Raw genomic sequence first — 24119 nt, forward strand, 5'->3', positions numbered from 1 at the left:
TATCTTGCCTAGCTAAGAGTTGGGAAGAGGGGCTTCCTGAGTGGGACATTTTCAGCTCTTCCAAGTAACAATACTCTGATGAAACAAACTACAGTGCTGACACCAGTCTTTCCTAGTGTTCAGAGAGGGACAATCAGGGATTATTTTAATTGACTACAGTGCACATTTCCCAGGAGGAGGGAGCACGAGGGACAGAGAAATTGATGAGTTCAGCTGGGCCTCTGCTCCTGAGCGGAGCCAGGCTCCTGGGATGGAGGCAGCTCGTGGCAGCCTGGCAGCACTGCCCAGAGACAGCCGAGTGCAGGAGCAGCTCCTGTGCCAAGAGCAGCAGGGCTGCGGGCACTGCCTGCTGCTGCGGACAGCAGAGGAGAGAAGGCAGCGAGAGGGGAACGGCAGTGTGGAGCAGGAGCAGAGCTCATTGTGGGAACAACCTTCACAGCCCTTGAAACAGTGAGTCTCTGTCTGCAGGGCAATGCTGCTGAGGTTCCTGGAGGGGGTGTCTGCATCCCAACCAAACCATGCCTCATAGGATTTTTAATGGTCTCTCTCCTGGAGCAAGCAGGACATAGCAGGAGAAGGAGATGCTTCAGGGCAGGGATTCCCTGACACATGGTCAGAGGATCAGGGTATGCTTCTCTTGGCTATGCCACTTGAACACAGGGCTGTAGGGCTGTGAAGGCAGGGAGTGCACCAAGGTCTGCCTGGGGCTGTGATTCAGAGCAGTGTCCCTGTACCTCATGGTGCTGTTTGCCCAGGGCAGTGACTCTGCCATCTGTGAGTGTCAGCACACAGCCTCTCCAGGGAGCTCCCTGTGGTGCTGTGGGGAGAAGCTTTGGGTGAGCAGAGATCCCTGACACGGCAGGTTCTTTCTGCCTTTGAGAGGTGCTGCAGGGATCAGGTTCTGCTCACAGCTCCAGCATATGTGCAGGACATGTCTGAGGGGTCCTTTCAAGAGGAAAATCAAGAGAAGAGCTGCTTGAAGGAGTAGGAGCTTTCCTTCGGGTCTCTGCACTTTCACTTTCCTCATTTTCACAGGGATAACGAAGGAACAAGTTTTCTGTTTTGGCAATGAGCTGGGAGTCGTAAACCTTCACTCTGAGAAATTAATAGGTCTGTGAGAAACGTCAGTGAGCTGCTTCATCCCCACTTTAGCCTAAAGGCAGCATCAGCATCTTCTTTGCAGCATCCTAGGACTTTATGTGACCTGCTCCATTCCAACCTGCAACCACAGAGCTGGCCCTGGACATTGCCCAGAGGTTTCTGTTGGGCAGAACTGAGCACCCAGAGCGTGACATGGGATCTTTGAGCAGTGACAGGGACAAGACACTGGGACAGAGAAAGCGCTGCCAGCAGGGACAGCTCCAGGCAGCAGAGATGGGCAGGGAAGGAGAAGGAACTGCAGGGCATGGGACTCTGGCTGAACTCTGCAGCCAGAGCTGTGGCAGAGGAGAGGGGCATCTCTTTGGTGCCTCCCCACCAAAGGGCTGAGAGGGGCAGTGCTGCAATGTCCCACTCTGCAAGGTGCCATACCCTGCTGCTAAAGCGAAGGTTTTCCAGAATGCCTCTCTGTCCCTCTCCTTGCCTCCCTTGGCAACAGGGTCATGATGTTGCTCCTTAATCCTTCTCCTGTCCATGCTGCTCCTGTTCTTGCTCTCTGCTTCCTGTGGTTGGGAGTATCCAGCTGCAGTTCAGGCACCAAAGCTGCAAGTAGTGGAAAAGAGGGATTTCCAGGGGAGTGAGGTCTCCACAGCCCCATTCTGTCCTGTGGATCTCCAGGAAATGCAATACAGGGAAATGAGTTGACTGTCCCTTAAGGAAAGTCCATCTTAAATCCTCACAGTCATTTGGCTGTTACCCCGTGGTGTCCTGCAGGCTGCCACCTGCCCTCCAGAAAGGCTCTGTTGTCTCATGGCATATCTGTGGTATCCCAGCAACCCATGGGGAACCTATGGAAATCCTGGAAGTGATGGTGGGAGGCTGTAAATGGGCAGCAGAAAAGGGTCTTGTGCGTTTTTTGCTACAAGGGGAGTGTGGAGACCTCCCTCAGGTGCATGTAGAAAGGGAGAGAAGGTCCGAGATGGGCCCTCTGAAACCAGACTCTCCTCTCAGCAGGGGCTGCTCTCTTTTTAGAGTAACATTTTCTTGTTAGAAAAAGCGTGAGCCTCAGAGATCTGGGAATGAGACAAATAGATAAGAAAACTTCATTATTTTTCTTTATTTTCCTTTTAAGAGTGTCTCCTAACTTGTCTCTGTCTGTTTTTTTCCTTGGTGAAATCCCCATATGTATGGGGAGGAAATGTCCAACAACATCTCCCTCAACGAGTTCCTCCTCCTGCCATTCTCAGACAGGCGGGAGCTGCAGCTCTTGCACTTCTCGCTCTTCCTGGCCATCTATCTGGCTGCCCTCCTGGCCAATGGCCTCATCATCACAGCCGTAGCCTGCGACCACCGCCTCCACACGCCCATGTACTTCTTCCTCCTCAACCTCTCCCTCCTTGACCTTGGCTCCATCTCCGCCACTCTCCCCAAATCCATGCACAATTCCCTCTGGGACAGCAGGGACATTTCCTACTTGGGTTGTGCTACCCAGGTCTTTTTCTTTGTCTTCTTTATCTCAGCAGAGTATTGTCTCCTCACTGTGATGGCCTACGACCGCTACGTTGCCATTTGCAAACCCTTGCACTATGGGATCCTCCTGGGCAGCAGAGCTTGTGTCAAAATGGCTGCAGCTACCTGGACCAGTGTTTTTCTCTATGCTCTCCTGCACACTGGGAACACATTTTCCATTCCCCTCTGCCAAGGCAATGAGGTGGAGCAGTTCTTTTGTGAGATCCCCCAGATCCTCAAGCTCTCCTGCTCAGATGCCTGCCTCAGGGAAGTTGGAGCTATTTTGGTTAGTCTTTGTTTAGCCTTTGGGTGTTTCATTTTCATCATGGTGTCCTATGTGCAGATCTTCAGAGCTGTGCTGAGGATCCCCTCTGAGCAGGGCCGTCACAAAGCCTTTTCCATGTACCTCCCGCACCTGGCTGTGGTCCTCCTGTTTGCCAGTACTTCATTTTTTGCCACCTGAAGCCCCCCTCCATCTCCTCCCCACTTCTAGATCTGGTGCTGACTGTTTTGTACTCGCTGGTGCCTCCTGCACTGAACCCCCTCATCTACAGCTTGAGGAACAAGGAGCTCAAAGCTGCACTGAGGAAACTGGTTCAGTGGATACAATGCCAAGACCATCTGCATCTACTGCACGACTGACAATGTGTATCTACTCATCCCCAGGGTACCTGGCAGTAAGGGTCTTCCTTCCTTCCTTCCTTCCTTCCTTCCTTCCTTCCTTCCTTCCTTCCTTCCTTCCTTCCTTCCTTCCTTCCTTCCTTCCTTCCTTCCTTCCTTCCTTCCTTCCTTCCTTCCTTCCTTCCTTCCTTCCTTCCTTCCTTCCTTCCTTCCTTCCTTCCTTCCTTCCTTCCTTCCTTCCTTCCTTCCTTCCTTCCTTCCTTCCTTCCTTCCTTCCTTCCTTCCTTCCTTCCTCCCTCCCTCCCTCCCTCCCTCCCTTCCTCCCTCCCTCCCTTCTTTCCTTCCTCCCTTCCTCTCTTCCTCTCTCCCTGCCTCCCTTCCTCTCTTCCTCTCTTCCTTCCTCTTCCTTTCATCCTCTCTTCCTTTCTTTCTCTCATCCTCTATCTCTGTCTCTCTCGTTCTCTCACTTTCTCTCTTTCTGTCTGTCTTCCTTTCCCTGCTTAAAGATAAAATGATTCAATTGGTAATATTTCAGCAGCAATAAGCTGCCCATCCTTCTACTCAAGTAATATCTAATTTCTCTCAGACAACTCTTGTGATTTTGGCATTCTTGCTTTAATAATGAGGTTTGTGCACAAGTTTCTGAATTCATCCCACTTCTCCAGAGGTGTTACCCGTGTCTTTCTGACCCAGAGGTCTTCTTTAAATGTGTCTATCATTGTGTCAGAGCTGTCGTTCCCCTAATTAAAGGGTGTGTTTTCAGTGCATCTTGTAGATTGGGCTCTTCTTCCAAAGCTGGTGCCAAGAATTTGCTCCATGACATTCAGCCTGAGAGATGCTTTTTGTTTTTCTGGGGCTCTTCATGGGCCCAAGGCAATTTGCTCCTGGGGGGATATGTTAGGGAATAAGGACTGGATTCAATTCTCACTTGTGAGTGCTCGGTGCTCCTGATAGTGATGAATGGCCAAGTAGTATCTGCCTGGGACTGTCCCCCGTATGGTGGCCTATGACCACATTGGGGACCTTGCAGGCACAGGGAAAGGAGCTTCAAGAGCCGCCCATGATAGCTTATACCTGAAGTCATTGTCTGGGTCTAGGGACACATGAACACAGCCTGAGCCATTTTATATGCCCTGTGATTGCTCAGAGCATCATTCACAGATAGAGGCCCCTTGATATGGTGTTCTCAGGTACAATGATGCCTGTCCAGCTGGGTCTGTGTCCAACCATGAGCACAACAACTGCAGAGTCACCCTGTGACCCCAGAGCACCACAGCCCATTCACTCTGCAGAGCAGCACCAGCATCTCGGGGTCCTGCAGGGAGCACCGGGGAGGCTCCAGGAGCTTCCAGGCAGACCATAACTAAGGAATGAACCTGGGGAAGGGTTTTCCAGGGAGCAGGGATATCCCTGGGGAAGGGGAAAAGGAGCAATTGTGCTCTTAGAAGGAGGAATAAATGGGGAAAAGAAATATGTTTCTGTGCATGTCAGCTAGGGGCTGGCTGCTGTGTCCCTGGCAGCAGGAGGTGCCAGCAGAGCCCCAGGGCAGGGAGCCTTGTGCTGTGCTGGAGAGAGGGGCTGGCATGGGGGCTGCAGGCAGCCTGGGGTAGGGAAGCTCTGGGATACAGGAACAAGAGGCACAGAGTGTCACTGTTCTCTGTGTCCGTATGGGGGCCAGTTCCAGCTTGGAATGGATTGATGGGGCACCTGACACACACAGCCCTGTCCCCTGGAGCTGCTGTGCCCACAGTGGGGCTGGGGCTGTGGGGTGAGTGCCCTGCGGGGGGAACTGCTGCGGGGCCACCCCCAGCCTGGTCTGCTCTGCTGGGTGGGCTGGGAGAGGGCAGGGCAGGTGGGGAGAGCTGGAGAGGGGCTGGGCTGGGCTGGAGAGGGTCCGGAGAGGAAAAGGACGTTTGCTGAGCTGGGTGTCCTTGGTTGCATGGACTGACTGTGAAGGGGCCGCAGGGCATTTGTCACAGACTGGTCTCTCACTTTGGCCATTTCCAGCACTCGTCCGACATTGGACATTCACAGGAGTCAGCAGGGGCAGGTTGCAGGGGGTGGCTGCCCAAGCAGGAGGGCTGTGGTGGGCTGAGATACCAAGGGTTGTTGCTGGGTCCATGCTGGGGAGACCTTTCCCCATCCTGGAGTGCTCCCTGCCCCATGCGGTGCCTGCACATCAGGACCATGGGACGCTTGTAGTTCCTTCGGGATCTGAGGCTGCCTTCTTGGCCTGTCTCCTGAAGCAAGAGCCATGCAGAGATGCAGCAGAAGCAGGACATCTTCTTTGGGGGAAGCTGAAGAGAGGGCTAAAGCAGTGAAGCAGGATGGGGCAAGCATGTGCGTGAGAGCTGGTTCCTGCAGGTGGACATTGGCCGCAATGAGCCAGGCTGTTGGGCGCACTCAGCTGCTCCCCGTGTGCAGCGCGACTCCCGCTGGGCCTGGCAGTGCTGCCTTCCATCTCATCTGCCAACAACCTCCTTGTCTTCTTCCTTCCTTGTCCTGTTTTGTCAGGCACCATACACTTATTCCCAGCTCCATAAGGGAGCAAGAAATCCCACAGCCTGGCATTGGAATGGATGCACATTGCTGGAAAAGAACCATTGTTCCTTTGCAGGCCTGGCCTTGGAGGCTCCCTTCCTTTCCAGAGAGCAATGACTGCTCTCCTGAGGATGAGCTTGTCCTCTCCTGGCACTGCTTGAGTGCAGGCATTTAGAAGGGGAGCGCCTGAGTGTTGAGCAGAGCTGCGATCCCCGGTGCCGGTTGGGAATGCTCTTTGGCTTCAGCATGTCCTACACTCTTTTTCTGTGCCACAGTTTCCAAGAAGGAAAAAAAAAATAAGAAGAAATAAAAAGAATTGGAAATGGAAAGAAGAAAGGGAAAAAGAGAAAAGAAAACAAAACAGCATTAGGAAAAGATTAAAAGGAAAACAAAAAAAAAGAAAAGGGAAAAGAAAAAGAAAATGAAGAATAGAATAAGTGAAAAAGAAGAAGAAAAAAAACAGATGGAAAACTGGCTGGGACATCCCAAAGGGCCATGTGTGAAGAAAGTCCTAGAGGGAACCTTTGCAGGCCCTCCCTTGCTCCTAGGGTCTGAAATCTTAGCACTACACACACACATCTTCAGTGGGGATGATTTTAGTGCCTGACATCACTTGGATAAAACATACAACACTAAAACAATGATACAGGAATATATATTTAAACAACAACAAAAACAGAACAATATATTAAACGATAACAACAACAATAATAAAAACAATATCAATAAAACTAACAACAGGAATATCAACAATATCAACAGGAACAAATACTACTATAAAAGTCTCTAATGAAAAATCCAGATAAGAAGTTATTGCTGCAGTCCCTGGGCCCAGCGCTTCCCAGCAGCAGCCAGAGCGAAGGGGAGCTTGGTCTGCAAGGGAAAAGGAGGCATCAGCAGGGCCGAGGAGCGGCTCGGGGGCTCCCGTGGAGCAGAGGCTCTTTGGCGGCTGCGCGGGCTCTTTGGCAGCAGCGCTGCCGTCATTGGTGCCCTGGCAGAGGCTTGGCGTGGCCAGCGCAGCCCAGAGGCCGGCAGAGGGGCTGAGGCAGCAGGTGCCCAGGCCTTGGGCGCTCCTGCGCCCTGTGCAGCTCTGCCCCGGCGCCGCGGCCCGCCAGAGCGCCCGCACACCTGGGCCAGGCTCCCGCGCGGCTGCTCCCCAAAGGCAGCGCGGAGCAGCACCAAGGGGCCGGGCACAGCCCCAGCTCTGCCCGTGCAGCCGGCAGCAGGGACCATACCTGGGGGCTGCAGCCGGAGCTCTCCCAGTCCATCGACTCTTCTTGGCTGCAGCCGATCAGGGTGATGCTCCCCACGGTCTGGAAGAGAGGAGGAGACCTTGGTGGGGACGGTGTGTGGGGAAGAGGAAGGGCAAGGGCATCCAGGGGCTACGGGGGCTGTACCTGGCTGCTGCCATAACTGAGCCACTCCATAGGCTCAGGGTGGTCCCCTGAAGGCCCCCTATCCATGTGCGGAGCCTGTAAGAGAGAGGGAGGCATTTTCAAGACAAGTCCCAGAGTTGGGGAGGTCTGGCCCCAGGGCCCCTCTTCCTGCAGCGAGAATCAGGAAAGCGAGAAGGGGCCAAGCCCATCCCCAGCTGTCCATGTGCACCCGGCAGCAGCAGCAATACCTGGAGGGCACAGCTAGAGGTCTCCCACTCCATAGGCTCTTCATCCTGGCTGCATCCAGCCAGGCTGTGGGTTCCTGGGCTCTGGAAGAGAGTAGGAGAGCATAGGGGGACAGTCATGGTGGCAGATCTGGCTCTGTGCATGGGGCCTCATTTCCCCTGCGTGCACGGGGCAGGCGGTGCACAGAGCCAGGGCGCCAGGCTCAGGCAGCAGCCCCCGAGGCCTTGGCCGCTCCTGGCCCTGGCGCAGCTCTGCCCCAGCACCCAGGCCTGCCAGAGCTCCCTGACACCTCTGCCACCAGCCCTGCGGCTGCTCTCGCAGAGCCAAGCGCCAGCCGTCCCCGCACAGCCTCTGCCTGCATGCACAGTACCTGCACTGAGCTCTCCCATTCCATTTCTTCGACTTCACATTTATCCATTTTTTTCACTGTCCTGAGTCTGCAACGGAATGGAATTGTTTACATTTGCAGCCATGAGAGCAGGGATCTCTGTCCCAGGAGCCTCTTGGCATCTCCATGTGCGGGAGCAGTGGGGCACAGAGCAGGAAGTGCTGGGCCAGCCTGCATCACTCCCCTTGCCTCCAGCAGGCCCTTTGGCAGGTAGGCGGGGAGCCCAGTGCCAAGTGGAGGAGAGGAAAGGCCAATGTGAGAGGTGTGAGTGCCAGGTGTCGCGCGGTGGCTTTGGGGCCTCCCCTGGGAGGCATCGCGCAGGCTGCCCTGCAGCCCCGCAGCTCCCCTGCATCTTGTGGGCACCATGGGTGGCCCCTGGTGCTGCACGGCCCTGCTGCTCACCTGGCCTTGCTGCTGCGTGGCCAGCACTGGGGCCACTGTGAGGCGCAGCCCTGGGAAGCATCCGTGTTCCCGTGGCGATAACTGCCCCTCTGGGATGTTCCACTGCTGCGTGGGGGGAGGAGGGCAGTGGCAGGGGCCAGGGGGGCCACCGTGAGGAAGGGTCTGTGTGTGCTGGACTCCCCCTGGCACTGCTGAGCCTGGCGACAGGAGGACGTGAGGAATGAATGGTGAACAAACTGGAGAGAGGAGATGGAGGAGATGAAGTGATTGGAACAACCCCTTTTCCCTGCTCTTGGCTCCCTCACCTGTTGCCCGCTCTTCTGCAATGACACCTCTACCTCTTTTGTTGGTCTTCTTGGCTATTTCTCCAGGCCTGAATGTGCAGAATACCCATTTGGAGAGGAGGAACAAAAAGTCTTTGTTCCTGGAGCTCCCTGCATTGTCATGGATGGAGAAAGGGTGCACCAGGAGAGAAGGGCTTTCCTCAGAACACTCGTTTCCAGGCCACAAGGGCTGTCCCGCCAGCTCAGCCTTTCCCGCTCCTCCAGCTCCTGCCTTGCTGGGAGAAAACAAGGGAAGCCCCAGCCCTCTGCAGCACCAAGCGTCCCTGTGAACCCTGAGCTTTAGCTCCTTGTTGTGGCCCACGTGTCTTGTCCCGCTCTCTCCTGAGCGCGGCCAGGTGCTCCCTGTGCTGGCTGCAGTGGCGCAGGTTGCAGACGCCCCATGGCGAGATGAGGGCAGCAAGGAGGCGGCGCTCGTGGCGCTCCCGCGCAGGCTGCCTTGCCAGGAGGAGCGCTGGCCCCGCGGGAGCTGCTCCCCTGCGCGCGCGGCCCTGCCCAGCGCCGGGGGCCTTGGCTCCCAGCAGCCAGCGCGGAGCCGTGCTCCTCGCTGCGCCGCCTGGCCACGCACCCGCTGCTGCGGCAGCGCCGCACAGCCTCGCAAGAGCAGCTCGCAATGCCCGCAGCGAGCGCTGGGCTCCTCCTGCCCCTGCAGGGACAGCAGCACAGCAGCCCTGCGCCCTGCACGCGCACGGGGCGGCTGCAGCCAGCGCTCTCCCAGCCTCCCCCTCCCACGGAAACTCCTCTGCTCACCCACATGGACAACCCACTTGGCCATCCTTGCTCATGTAGCCTCCTCTCCTCAGTCTGTGCGGGTTGCCTTTGTGGTTGGAGTACTCCCACAAATGGGGGTCCTGCATACACTTGTACTCATTGCCCAGTACGTGACAGGATGGATGTGCAAGAGCAAAGAGAACAGATGTCTGTTGAAGCTTTAAAATACATTGTGCATGTCAAGATGAGGGTAAGGTGGATGAGGGAAGAGACCAGGACACTTTGGAGATTTATCAGTCCTTAGGGTAGCGCTCTCCAGGCTCTGAGCTTGAGGGTGATTCCATGCTCAGCACATAGCTGAGCTCTAAGCCTGGGGGAATGGTACCCAAAGGAAAGCTTATTCTTTTTGGGAGACTCTTCACTGTAGGAGAATCCTCAACTCTACAGCTCCTGTCTCGTGGCTGTGTCTAGAAGGATCCTTGACCCGTTTCCCCAGCAGAGAACTCCTGGCATTTACAAGTTTGCAAAGACAGAGCTCACAAGAAGTTTTTGGTCCCTGCAGAGAGTCTTTTGGGGCTGCATGAGCATCGCTGGCCCTGCTGGAAGGACCCCGTCCCCTGGCCGCCTTGCTGCCTGCTGCACGCAGGGCCCCGCTGCACACTTCTCCAGGGCCACACGCCAGGCTGCCCTTGGCTCTGCAAGCTCCTGCCTGGGCACAGAGCTGTGCTGGGACCTGCTCTCCCACCTCCTGGACACCACCTGGCTCCTGCTCCTGCCACCTCCTGCCTCCTCACAGCGCATGCACCAGCCCCTGTCCCACTGAGGACTGCAGCTCCCACAGACAGCAGGATGTCCCACTGCTTTGCTCTGGGAATGTCCCTCTTGCAGGATGCTTGGTATGTCAGGGCAAGGAAAGGAAGAAGAAGAGGGGACTTTTCTAGCCCTTTTTGACTGCTTTTACCTCTTCCCCCAGCGTAGACATGTAGAAGACAAGGCTGCAGCTTGGCTCCAAAGGGATCTTGACCTCACACGGCAAGTTCAGCAGCTCAGTTGAAATTCCCTGAGTTGCTGCCTGCTGCGTGTGGGTTCCAAGACAGAGGCGCTCCTGGGCCTTTGGAGCGCAGGCTGCAGAGCCTTCCTGCAGAGCAGCTCCCAGGAGTGTTGCCGTTCAAGCGGCGTGGCGACCTGGTTCAGGAACGGCACGGCGACCACCCCCAAACGGCTCGGGCCATCAGCTCGCTGACACCAATGTGGTGGAGGGCAAATGGCGTTTATTGATGGGTAACAAGGTGTTATATAGTTAAGGGTTACAACGTCACATCCGTCTGCTTACATCATGAACTAAACGCTATTGGCTGTTAGGGGCCCTACCTTTCCGTACAGCACGATATCTTCCGGCCGCCGGACCCTAACTATCATCTGCAACATTTCCCCCCTCCCTATGCATAACAAAACTAGCTAAAATACAACTATCTTATTCTTACTTATTCTTATCTTATTCTAATTACTTATTATTATTATTATCTTATTCTTATTACTATCTTATTCTATTCTTATAGTTTATAACAATCTTAAAATTATATATCATAAACTTGACATAAAAATATAAGGCACAAAGAAGAAGGCACGTAGAAGGTAGGGGATGACAGGTAATACCGGGGTGTAGGAATAGGGTGTACCTTGGGATAACGTGGGGATAATACTGAGTGGATATATTCTTAAAGCAGTTGTCGGTGTTCTACTAACATGATGTTAATCTTTTCTAGCCGACTCTTGACAAATAGGATGAGCTTATTCCATATACAGGGTCCAAAGATTAGTGTCATCATGATCACTGTGATCGGCCCTATCAAGGTGGGTATCAGGGTGGTTAACCACGGCCAACCGGTGAAACAATTTTTGTACCAGCTGCGTTTGGAACAGGTTTCAATGGCTGCTGGTTGGCAAGGCGTGGCACTGAAAATTGGTGGCCCTGTAGTTATTTTTGTACTAATTACTCGAGATTGTTCGATCTGTTCAAGTACCCATTTAAAGACCTGATGTGACTCTACCTGTCCTATAGTGACAAGCTCCAAAATTAAGATAACGCAAAGGCATCGCGGCCCCCTCTTGCGGAGGCTGTTTTGTTGTTTTCTGGATTTGGTCGGCGTGGAACTCACAGGCTCGGGCGGGACGCCTGTCACCGGGGCGTCCGATGATCCGGTCCTGTGAACAGAAACTCACAATTTTCATTAGTTTTATTTTGAAGGTCTGGTTTAACAGACTTAAGCTGGCACCACTTGACTCTGCCATCTTTCCTGACAGTGACATTTGGGTCGATCTTGGCGTGGGGGGAGCGCTGCCAGCGAGTCCCCCAGCCAAGGGCAGTTTACTGCAACGTGGCCTGCCTGGCCACATTTAGAACCTGCCATTACGTTGGCTATTGCGGCGTGAACAGACACCTGAATTGGGGTCAGATGCTCTTCCTTTGCAACATGCTTAATCATGTCTGCGATACTTGACCCCGCCGGCAATGATCGCAGGATTTCTTTGGTTGCCGAATTGCATTGTTGGCGTAAACATTCCGCTACGACCGGGCCTTTTGCCTCCGCGGGCAGGGACGAAGAGTCGACCGCTGCCTGGAGACGATCTACAAATTGTGTAAAGCTCTCACTTTCACTTTGCTTTATTGAGGACCATGGCGATGGTCTGGCAACAACTCTACAGGCTGTGCGAATGGCTTCTCTGGCCGCACGAGTAGTTGTCATAACTTCATGGGCCCGCAGGCCATGGGCCTGCGCCTGGGGGGTGATCATTGTTGGGTCTGCACCCATTAACCGCTGCAGGCTGGAGCCGTGTAATGGATGATCTGCCCCAGTTACTTGGGCTAAACACTTTGTACAGTTGTCTTCCCATTCTTGTTTGAAAACGATCATCCTTGCTCCATCAAAGATCTGCCTACAAGTTTGTTTTATATCGAACGGGAGCATATCGTCCCCCCCGAAGATACCATCTAGGAGGGTTGAGACCATGGCAGAATTAATCCCTTTATCCGCAATTGCTTTAACAATCGCTTGTATGTCCTTAGATTTTATCGGCGAGTGGACCCTCTGTCCCCCCTCCGTCACCTGGACCGGGAACGCTAGCGCGGCTGATGGGGCCCAGTCGGCACATGTGATCTTTATTTACTTCCAGTCCGTGAGAGGGGTTTCTCCCCTTCGCGGTTTTTCTTTAATTCGGATGGGAATATTTTGGCTCTTAGCTCTGTTTACCTTCATTTCCTCCTCCCTTAAGTTTGAATCAGTTGTGACCCACTCGTCCTCACTAGTGTCTGATCCGGAGTCGGAACTCGACTGACTGGTCACTTCCGGGCTCCGGTACTTTCTCGTTGGGCTCCGGCCCCGCCTACTTCCGTCCCGCCTACTTCCGTTGCGGGCGGGCTGTTCCCCCCTCCTTGGCTCGCCCCGCCTCCTACTCACAGAGGCGTTTTGTGAAATGGCCGCTCTGATCGGTTCTCAGCGCCTCACTCGGGCCTCCCTCACCTGGCCGGTCACCCCCACCACCTTTCTCCTCCTTGTTGTCCTCCCCCACCTGCTTATCTAACGGTTCCCGTCTGTTCCCGCCAGGAGCATCCTCACCCTGCCCTTCTCCTTGTGGCTCAGCGCCATTTTGAGGGGCATAGGGTGGTGGCCTGGCCCAGACGTCCCCAAGCTCTGACTTCTTTTCAATGTTCCTAGCTTCCTTGGCTAGCTCGCTCCAAACAGATTTCAGCTGTTTTTGCTCCTCTGTAAGCGGGACGGGGTTCAGGGATTGAGGGGACGTATCACCCTCTTGCAGATCTTTAGGCTCAGCAGAATCACCATCATCTGGGGGGTGCAAAGTCTGTGCGGTTGCCCCAACTCCCATTTTCGGGGTGGCCAACAAACAGTCCCTTACCGCCACCCAGGTCTCCTGTTCCTTTATAGCCTTCTGCAACACCTGTACAACTTTTCCCCAAGCCTTAAGGTTTTTCCCACAACCCGAAGACATCGTCTCCTCAGCTAACGCCTTGGTACATTTGTCCCACAGTTTAGGGACACACTTCAGGGACTTCAGAATATCCACCGGCTGGTCTATAACCTTATTTTTTAAAAGCCTCACAACTGCGAGAGTAAAATCTTTTGGCTTACAATCAATCCCCCAATGTTTATGTAATTGCGATACGACCTTCACAAGGGCTTCCATCCTCCTTGTTGGTCCGGGAGCGTCCTCCCCGCTGGGCTGGTCCAGCCGCTCCGGCCGCCGTTCACCCGTCCAGGCGATGATTCCCAGGTTTCGGCACCACTTGTTGCCGTTCAAGCGGCGCGGTGACCTGGTTCAGGAACGGCACAGCGACCACCCCCAGGCCGCTCGGACCATCAGCTCGCTGACACCAATGTGGTGGACAGCAAATGGTGTTTATTGATGGGTAACAAGGTGTTATATAGCTAAGGTTTACAACGTCACATCCGTCTGCTTACATCATAAACTAAACGCTATTGGCTATTAGGGGCCCTATCTTTCCGTACAGCACGATATCTTCCGGCCGCCGGACCCTAACTATCTGCAACACCTCAGTGTCCGGTGGTGACAAGCCCGAAAAGGCCCATGGTTTGGATGTTGGTTGTGTTGGCCTTTCTGCTTCAGGACCTGATAGACCAGCAGCAGGTAAATGGCCTGGATGTTTGTTAGTGAGGTCACTGCTGTGCCTGTTCCTGTTAGGCCAGAAGCAGGGATATGGCCTGGATAGTGGTAGTGAGGTCACTGCTGGGCCACTCCTTGACAGCCCAAAAGCAGGGATATGGCTCTGAGGGTGACTGTGAGGTCACATCCTTCTCTGTAGACTTGATGCCATCAGGAGGCTCTGGGTTGCTGAGGTTTCTTGTGACGTCACCTCTGTTCCTGCTGCTGATTGGCCAGAGCCAGTTGAAGGTTCCAGGGCACATTGTGAGGTCACTGCTGCCCCGTGAGGGATTGGCCAGCAGCAGAACCAGCCCCAGCCAAGGGCCTGTGAGGTCCCCTCAGTGTGAGCAGCTGATCAGAGGACAGGGCTGTGACATGGACTGTGAGGACGTGTCTGTCTGTGTAGAGGACAGGCTGGAAATGAGCTGGCCATGCAGGGCTGTCCCCAGAGCGAGTCCTGGAGATGGAGAAGGAGCAGCAGGTGAACGGCTGTTCCTCATCCATGGACGGGATCCCTGGAGCGCAGGAGCGCACAAGGGAGGTGAGCTGTGGGGCTGGAGGGAGAGGTGGGCGGCAGGGATGGGACCTGCCGGGAGGGCACAGGGATGGTGGGGAAGGAGACCTGGGCCAAGATAGCCAGGCTGGAGCTTCTCCAGCGAGGGGACATGTATTCCTGGCCATGGGCATTTCCTCTCACACAAAGCAGACCAACGGGCACTCTCTCCTGTGCCTGACGCTGATTCGGGAAGAACAAGGTGCCACTGAAGATGTCCATGGGCCTTGACAGCCTTTGATGCAGCCACCCAGAGGTCCTCATTAGCCCATTACCTGTTCATGTCATGTGGGGGGATGAAGAGGAGCTCAGGGGAGGAGAGCTAGAAGGGTTTGAGGGTGCAGGGCCTGGAGCAGAGACATGGCAGGGCCAGGGTGCCTCCCATTTATGCAGCACCCTGGATGTAGACGGGATGGGCTTTCCCTACAGCCAGTGCTGGAATGTCTTTGTTTGGGTACAGGATGGAAACGCAGGATGTCCTGGGGCACTTATCCAGCAATCACTCCAAGGGGACGTGGTTTTCCTGTAGGTCCCTGGCTTTATCTGCTAGACACATGCGGTTGTGCTGGACACCCCTGGCATCTGACAAGGCCCTGCCAGCACTTTTCTGTGACATCAAATCAAGGCTCTGCATTGAATTACAAGAGCTGCTGGTTAATCCTCGAATCTTCCCATACCTCAACTTCATAGGCAGGGTGGCTGTTGTCGTAGTTGTCATCTGGGGTCATTTCAGATGAGCAAGGCAATTCCCCACCTGGACCCCCACTCATGCTCTAGGATGATGCAGGTCTCCCAGTAGCTCCATTGGAGCAAGCAGACACTGGCACATGCCTTGGACCTCCTCAGTCTCTTCCACTGTCACCAGATGTTTCTGTGGGAGCTACTGACTCTCACCCTGCATCTCCAGTGATTATAGCAGAGCTTTGACAAGGAGCTCGTGGGCAGATCGCTGTGCTCTGCTCACTTCAGTTTTGGCAAGGGGAATCCCACCACTTGTGTTTTTGTGGAGTTTACAGGAAGGATCTGAATACGACTTCAGACTCAGATCTAAGCAGGTACAGCCCAGAGTGATATTTCTGAATCAGCACCTGAACCCCATGTCAATGAACTCCCCACTTGTTCACTCCTCGGTCTCCTGTCTAGTTAAGGGATGTGAAATGAGCCTTCCAGAGTGAGAGGTTTCCAATTTTGATAGATCTTCACTCTCTGATGAAATAAATTGCAATATTAGAATCTCTCTCTCTCCACTTGTTAGCAAAGGACAACAGATGATTATTTTAGTTTATTGAAGTGCACTTTTCCCTGGAGGAGGGAGCACAAGGGACAGAGAAATTGGTGAGTTCAGCTGGGCCTCTGCTCCTGAGCGGGGCCAGGCTCCTGGGACGGAGGCAGCTCGTGGCAGCCTGGCAGCACTGCCCGGAGACAGCCGAGTGCAGGAGCAGCTCCTGTGCCAAGAGCAGCAGGGCTGCGGGCACTGCCTGCTGCTGCGGACAGGGGAGGAGAGAAGGCAGCGAGAGGGGAACGGCAGTGTGGAGCGGGAGGACAGAGGAGAACTGGCAGAGAAATCATCATTCCCTTGACATGGTGAGTCTCTGGCTGCAGGGCAATGCTACTGAGGTTCCTGGAGCAGTCTTCTGACCCCAATCCATGCCATTACAGATCGGCATGGGTTCTCTTTTTTTCTCCTGTGCAGAGAATGGGGAGATGCTTCAGAGCAGCGTTCCTGCTACTCCAACACAGGGGCAGGATATGCTGCTCTCTTCTCCTGGGGATGGCTGCAGGGTGCGAAGCTGGGGTGTGCACAGCAGTGTCCTTGTGCTCCATGGTGCTGTGTGCCCGGGGCAGTGACTCTGCCACCTGTAAGTGTCAGTGCTCAGCCGGCTTGGGGAGCTCCCCATGGTGCTGTGGGGAGAAGCTCTGGGTTAGAAGAGAAACCCCCAGCAGGGTAGCTTAAGCCTCCCATCAAGAGGATGCTGTATTTTATGCCTTGGGGACATATCAGAGTTGACTTTTCATCAAGAACACCAAGGCAGGGAACCCCTGATAGAGAGGGAGTTGTCATGACTCTGTCCTCTCACTTTTTTTCTCTTTGGGTGGGGGTGAAACAGGCATGGATTTGTCAGGTTTATACAGAGGTTGGAGGCTCATAAACGGTGACACTGAGATAAGAGCAGTAGTGGGACGACCTGAGCAAATGCCTTCACCCACCCCTCAGCCTACAGACAGAGCCAGCATCCCCTTTCCAGGCTCAGCAAGGTCTGTCTCACCCGCAAACACGGAGGTGCCCTGGGCAGGATCCTGCCTCCAGAAGGTGTCTGCAGGGCAGAACGGAGGACCCAGCGGTTGGGATGGGGTCTGGGAGAGTCTCTGGCCATGTGAGGGCAGACACTCAGATGGAGGAACAGCTCCCACAGGGAATGGCTCCCCAGGCAGCAAGGTCATGGCCAGAGGGTTTGAGGAAACTGCCATTTCCAGGACCTCCTCCGCTCTCCCCACCAGCACAACCCTCTGCTCTGCAAGCTGCAGCATCCAGACCATATTTCCTTGGCAGATGGATGTGAAGGAGACACCTCTGAGAGCTCCCTTCTCCCAGGCCTGTCTGGCCCTGCCTCTCTTGGCACAAATCAGGGTGTTGCTCTGTGTTTCACCATGTGCTTCCCTTGGACTCTCTGGGCAGGGGGTTTCTGCTGTAGTCCAGACACTGACCCTGTGGGTCCTGCCATGCAGATGTGTCCTTGAGTGGGAGGTGCCCAATGCCCCTCGCCCTGTGGTGCTTGGAGCCAGGTACTGTGAGGGTTTGGGAATGAGCCAACTCTCTCTTTGGGTCTCTTTAGGACACCCAGTTTTTAAGACATTAGACCTTTTCTCTTTATTTTTGTTGGGCTGCAAGCTGCCCTTCCAGAGGGCACAGCTTCCCCATTACGGGTGAGTCTTATGGAGGGGCTCCATGGAGAAGCTCTCTAGGTACTGAGGCCACAGCACTGCTGCTGGGCAGGTGCATGGGAACAGCTGGAATAAGTCCAATGTGCTTCTGGCTTGAAGAGGAGGGCTGAGACCTCCCTCAGGGACTCTCAGAGAGGGCACTGGGTTGGGCGATGAACCTGGATTTGAACCTAGATTCCTCTGCACTCCGTGGAGTGATTTCTTTCTATGATAAAATGAGTGAAATGGTCCTCTATATCAGAGGTGCGAACACAGGGCAGCTGGGAACGGGTCAGCTCTTCTCATTCTGCATTAATGCTACAGTGAACCAGTTTGCCCCTCTATAACCACCACCATTTACTCAGAGTGCAGTAGCAGTGCTGAGGATTTCTGTCTCCTCATGGCAAACTCACCCAGCATCAAGCACAGCTCAAGACATGGACCTCAATGATGGTTTGACTGAGATGGGACTTAATAAAGTGTGTTAGAGGAGGGTTTATGAGAAAAAATTGCACATGGAAATCTGTTCTAATTTCTCAACAACTCTTTTTGCTCAGACAGTCCTGCAGTGGCCTGAAGGAGCTAATGACCAACAGCAGCTCATTCAATGAGTTCCTGCTCCTGCCTTTCACAGACACACGGGAGCTGCAGCTCTTGCACTTCTCGCTCTTCCTGGCCATCTACCTGGCTGCCCTCCTGGCCAACGGTCTCATCATCACAGCTATAGCCTGCGACCACCGCCTCCACACCCCCATGTACTTCTTCCTCCTCAACCTCTCCCTCCTCGACGTTGGCTCCATCTCCACAACTGTCCCCAAATCCATGGCCAATTCCCTGTGGAACACCAGGGCCATTTCCTACTCGGAATGTGCTGCCCAGATATTTTTCTTCGTCTTCTTGTTGGGAGGAGAGTTTTCCCTACTCACAGTCATGGCCTATGACCGCTACGTTGCCATCTGCAGACCCCTGCACTACGGGACCCTCCTGGACAGCAGAGCTTGTGTCAAAATGGCAGCAGCTGCCTGGGGCTGTGGCTTTCTCTATGCTCTCCTGCACACTGGGAACACATTTTCCATACCACTGTGCCAAGGCAATGTGGTGGAGCAGTTCTTCTGTGAGATCCCCCAGATCCTCAAGCTCTCCTGCTCACAATCCTACCTCAGGGAAGTTGGATTTCTTGTTGTTAGTGTCTGTTTATTCTTCGGGTGTTTCATTTTCATTGTGGTGTCCTATGTCCAGATCTTCAGAGCTGTGCTGAGGATCCCCTCTGAGCAGGGCCAGCACAAAGCCTTTTCCATGTGCCTCCCGCACCTGGCTGTGGTGTCCTTGGTTGTCAGTACTGTATTGTTTGCCTACCTGAAGCCCCCCTCCATTTCCTACCCACTTTTAGATATGGTTGTGTCCATTCTGTACTCTGTGGTGCCTCCAGCCCTGAATCCCCTCATCTACAGCATGAGGAACAAGGAGCTCAAGGAGGCACTGAAGAAACTCATCCAGTGGGCACAAGGTCAGTGGTAACAAATGTTTCATTCACTCACCAGGATATCTGGCATCAAGGCCGTATTTTATCCATTTCTTTCTTTTTTACTTCTCTCTTTTACACCAATCTTAAAATAATAAATAATAAAATAAAGACACCTAGTTTTTGTCACATCTGCACAGGAATCTCTCATTCAGCACTTAAACATAGATCGTGATTCAGCAGGAAGCCAGGGTTCCCCCTTCACTAGCAGAGAGGGGGGATTCTCTGAGCTGCTTCTTTGAGCTCCTTTGGATGTGCCCAGTGCAGGGAGGAGAGTTTCCCTCTGCAGTGTCTTTTCCAGCACTGACACCAAGGGACCTATGGGGTACAGAGTCATGGTGGGACAAGGGCAGCTTGGGTGAGACCAGGGGTCCAGTGTTGTTTAGGAGATCTCAGCTCTCGTGCCTATGGTTAGAGTGTGATCTCAAATCTCTCTAATATGACAGAAATGGCAACCAAATGTCACCACAGGTTTCCATGGTTCCATGCAAAGCTCCAACATACAAAACTAAACATGAGTGAATTGAAGGAAAGTCTAGAGGCAGCCTTCCCGTGGCAGTTCATCTTTCCTGAAGACAAATTCAAGGAGGGCAGCAAGACTTTCTGTATTTAGAGTTGTCCTCCTCATTTCCATGCTGTCCTTCTACCCTTTATCCTGCAGATATGGCCCAGGAACTCTCATAACCTGGCAGAGAGAGGCTTGTTTTTCCTCGTACCCTGGAAGAACAGGCAGGACCAGTCCTTGGGCTCCCTTAAGACACAGCTGGATTCCAGAATAACATTTCCATAATAGAAGGGGATCTGCCCTATGATGATCCTGAATCTGGCCTCTCTTTAGAAACTGGAATCAAAAAATATGCCCTAGGGTGTGCAACCACAAATGGGCCTGCTCTTCTGCTTGTGAACTCCATGGGATCCAGGGGATGACCTCAGCATTCCAGGGTGATCTGTTAGCCTCAATCTAGGGTTCATCTCTCAGTGACCACTGCAGATAGGCAATGGTCTCTGCACTGCCTGTGCCAGGCTGCCCCACACATGACTGTGCTGATGAGAGAACCCCCAGGGATCTTCAGGCACAGGGTTTGCCTGGGAGTGGGCATTGAGTGCAGCTTTAACGAAACAGGGATGACTCACAGTGCAGGGACCAGAAGGTAGAGCACTAAACCCAGGTGCACATGGGGAAAGGAGGGCTCTGCAATCCCCAGGGAGGCAGTGGGGACCCAGGAGGCCCAGGGAAGGGGCAGTGGAGGGTGATTCCTGCACCCGCAGTGAAACACCACAGCCTGGAGCTAGTGGCCACCCAAAGACATCTCCTGCGCTTGCAATATTGTGGGGCACTCTGAATACCGTCAGACCTCAGCCACCAGTATCAGCGGCTACAAGGGCACACTGATGGCTCATGGTCAATTTAGTGCCAACCACGATTCCAGGTCCCTTTTTGTGCAGCTGCTCTCCAACAGGTCAATCCCCAGCCTATCCTGGTGCATGCGGTTATTCCTCCCTAGCTGCAAGACCCTGCATTTGCCCATGTTGAACTTCATGAGGTTCCTCTACCCGCCAATCTCCAGGCTGTCCAGGTCCCTCTTAAAGCCTGCACAGACCTCTGGACTATCAGCCATTCCTCGCACTTTTCTATCCTCAGAAAACTTGCTGAGGGTGCACTCTGTCCCTTCAGGCCACTGATTAATAAACTGAACAGATTTTGACTGACTCCTGATACCAATAGTTGCAGGTCTCCAACTAGGCTCTGCGTCACTGATGAAGGGATGAAGGGGCCTGCGGTTGGGAGCTCGAGGTCGAGGTGCCCTGATGGGAAGTGTCCCTGAATGAGGGGTCCTGAGGTTGAGGGCCCGAAGGTGACAGGTCCTGCTGGTTGGGGCCCAGCAGTGAGGGCTCCTGGTGCTGGTGGCCCCCCAGAGAGGGCTCCTTGTGCTGGGACCCCCAGGGTGGCAGGTCCCGGTGTCAGCGCCCCAGGGAAACTGGGTGCCGGGGGCCACAGGGCGAGGGGCACCTGTGCAGGGGCTCGCGGGGCCACGTGGGCCCCTGCCACGGGGAGACAGGAGCGTGCCCAGCACATGCGCACACACAGACGCATGCACTCATGGGTTCACACGCACGTCCAAGCACACACATGTCCGAGCACATGCATGTACATGCACATGCATGTCTGAGCACACAGAGAAGCTCCTGGGATGGAGCGGGATTACGAGACCATGTCTGTAAACCAGATCCCATTCAGCCTCTCCAGTTCTGCGCAGGCACTAACAAGTGAGAGGGAGTCCAGCACACGGACAAGAAGATGGTCAGGGGCTGGAGTGTGGGGCAGAAAAGGAGATGCTGGGAGAGCAGGGTTTGTTCAGCGTAGACCAGAGAAGTCCAAGGGGGATCTTCATGCTGTGCACAACTGCCTTGTGGAGGGCACAGAGCAGTTGGATATTCTTGGAGGGTCACACAAATGGCAGGTGAGGCAATAGTGAGAGAAAAAGAAATGGACAATGGGAAATGCTCTTAGATGTTAAGAACCAATCTTTTTGTCTATGAGCATGGTCAAACTCTGGCACAGGATCCAGAGAGATTCTCAGGTCTCCATCCTCGGAGATAACCCAAAGTTCACTGGAAAAGGCCCCAAGGACCTGCCTGCTGGGACCTGCCTTCAGCACGGCACTGGATCCCCTGCTGCAACCTCAAGGAATCTACTCTTCTGAAAAAGGATCTACAGGTTCTGTGCTTTTAAAAGCCCTCAGGAAGGTTTCTTGATCTGTGATAAGATAGAGATGATATGTCAGAAAAGAGCAAATATATTCTTAACACATGTCTTCCCTCCAGAGGGCTTGAGATGGGACATTGGTTCCTGACAGGCTCCAAAACCATGGGTCAGGCCAGGTAGAAAATCTGAAGAAGTTTCTCCAAATCCTGTGAATTTTGCGCAGCTTTCTTTCATCTGACCCTGAGGAAAGCTATTTCTCTTTTGCACCTTACTTATGCCATTACACTTCCAAGTAGTGTTTCTCCCGTGGGTATAGTTTTTGGCACCTGCCTGTCTTTGGGATCTGTAGAGCCCTGGCATCCTGCATCTCCCACACTTTTGACCCTGGGTGTCTCAGGACAGGCCCACACACTGCATCCCTCTGTCCAGACTCCCGTATGGAGCCTGTAAGGCACTGCCGTGCCTCGGGAGCTGCATTTTGGCTTGTTCACAAGTCAGTGAGATGACCATCTCCCCACTCCCCTACTGCTGAAGCTTCCAACAACCAACATTCCTCTTCCTGTAGTTTTTTCACAGTCCTGGAGCAAATCTTGCAGAAGGGGGATGGCATCCCTCTTGAAGCTTTCAGATATGTGGCATTCCAGACCCTGAAAAGCAAAGCATGCCTTTCCTCCTTTCTTTCAGTTGCCTATTCAGCCTCTAGCATCCTGTCTTTGGCACAGGAAGGCCCATTCTGGACCCAGGGGTCTATCCCCTTTCTCTCTTCTGTCTCCTCTGTGTCTGCTCAGTCTGCTCAATGCACTAGGGTCATGGGAAGTGTTGGTTTAGGGAGCTTCCCTGAAGCCATGAGAAGCTGCAGAGCTGGAGGCCTAATGGAGGATGTCTGGGACGTGGCTGTTTTCCCTGTCCCATCCTGCTCCCAAACAAAGGTTTGAGGAAGGTCCAGTGCTTTCGGTGTTGGTGGGTTGGGTTTCCTTTGACATCCCCAAGTCCTTCTTTGTGTTGCTCTGAGCAGCCAGGAAAATCCCTGTTCTCTAAGGTCTTGCATCAGGGCCTTTTCCCTGCTTTTGTAGAGAAGCTGAGGCAGGTCTGGGATCTCCAAAAGCAGCATGGCCCACATCATGACCCAGGGCCCCCAGGAGCTGTGTGGCTCTCCCATTCCGACATGTCCTGCTCAAACTGACAATTTCTAACACCATCTTTACAGGCCACAAGTTGGCCATTGTAGAACCGCAGTATTGTGACTCCCCCTGTTACTCTTTGCTCACTTCAGGACCCAGCTGCTGGTTTGCACTTCAAGGAGTTTAAAGGTTGCTCTGTCTTTGAGGAAGGGTGTCCCCTGTAGCAAGGGAACCTCATTGTTGACATGTTGGGCTTAGCCTACACTCAAAGAGCACAATTATTATTTGTGAAATTATTTCAAGCTTTATTTCTGTTTCTTTGCAATTAAGAAAAACCCTGTGTTTGTTTGCAGCTAGTTCTCTAAGAAACTCTCTAAGGAAAGCAGTTGGCAGCTGCAGCAGATGAGCTCTAACTTTCAGTTGCTGATTTCAGTAGAACAGAGAAGCTTCTAACAAGAGTGATGGAAGTCCCAGGTGGCTGATGTGAGAAATGGCAGGTTGGGGAGGGAAGGAAGAGTGTCCATACAGTGCTTGAGCTCTGGGACACGGGTTCTTCTAGATGTCCACACTTCATTGGGAGTCATTCTGGATTGATTCCAATTCCAGAATATTGCTGTCGATTACTCTGAAAGCTGGATGTTAACAGTAACAATAAAAACCTGTAAAATCAGAAATGCTTGTATATTACTGATGTCTCCAACTTTCAGCTACAGTCCCCAAACCTCTCCAATTAGTCATGCAAGCCTAGACAAAAATTGCAGGGAGAGACATGGTTTGTGAGAGCTTTTTGCATTTTTATGAGCCCCATGGTATATTTCATGCTGAATCCATGAACCTCAGTTACTGAGAGGAGAATTTAAAGCCAAGAACAACCCACAACATTTTGTTGAGTTTTAATGGGTCCCACTGATAGTTGTTAGCAGTAAAGACTACCCAGGGACTGATTAGAACAGAAAATTGTCATCACCGATAACAGGTAGGCAGAGAATCATGCAGGAGGCTCTGATGCCACATTAACCCTTGGTGTGTTTTATCAGTCAAAATCTCCAAGCTCAGCCCCTGCGCTTCTGGGAAGGGAGATCCTTTCCCCCACATGTTTTACAGGTCCTCCTGAGGACAGTGTGTGTGGGGGGGGTGTGCAGTGCTCAGTGCAGGGCAATGATACGACACCTTTCAGGGTACCAGCAAGAGGGACACTAAGGCTCCAGTGTCTCCTGACAGGCCTCGGTGGCAGAGACAACAGCCATAGCCAAGAGGATGAAGGCCTCCTCTGGTGTCTGTGAGCCCAGGCAGAGCCTTTGTCTGTCTCCACCAGAGCCTGTCCCATGCTGGTTCATACCTGCAGCTGTGTCCATGCATCCTACAGACACCCAGCCTGCTT

Source organism: Tinamus guttatus, unplaced genomic scaffold (genome assembly GCF_059628265.1).
Source record: "Tinamus guttatus ecotype Peru unplaced genomic scaffold, ASM5962826v1 Tinamus_guttatus_pri_ptg000989l, whole genome shotgun sequence".
Classification (NCBI taxonomy): Eukaryota; Metazoa; Chordata; class Aves; order Tinamiformes; family Tinamidae; genus Tinamus; species Tinamus guttatus.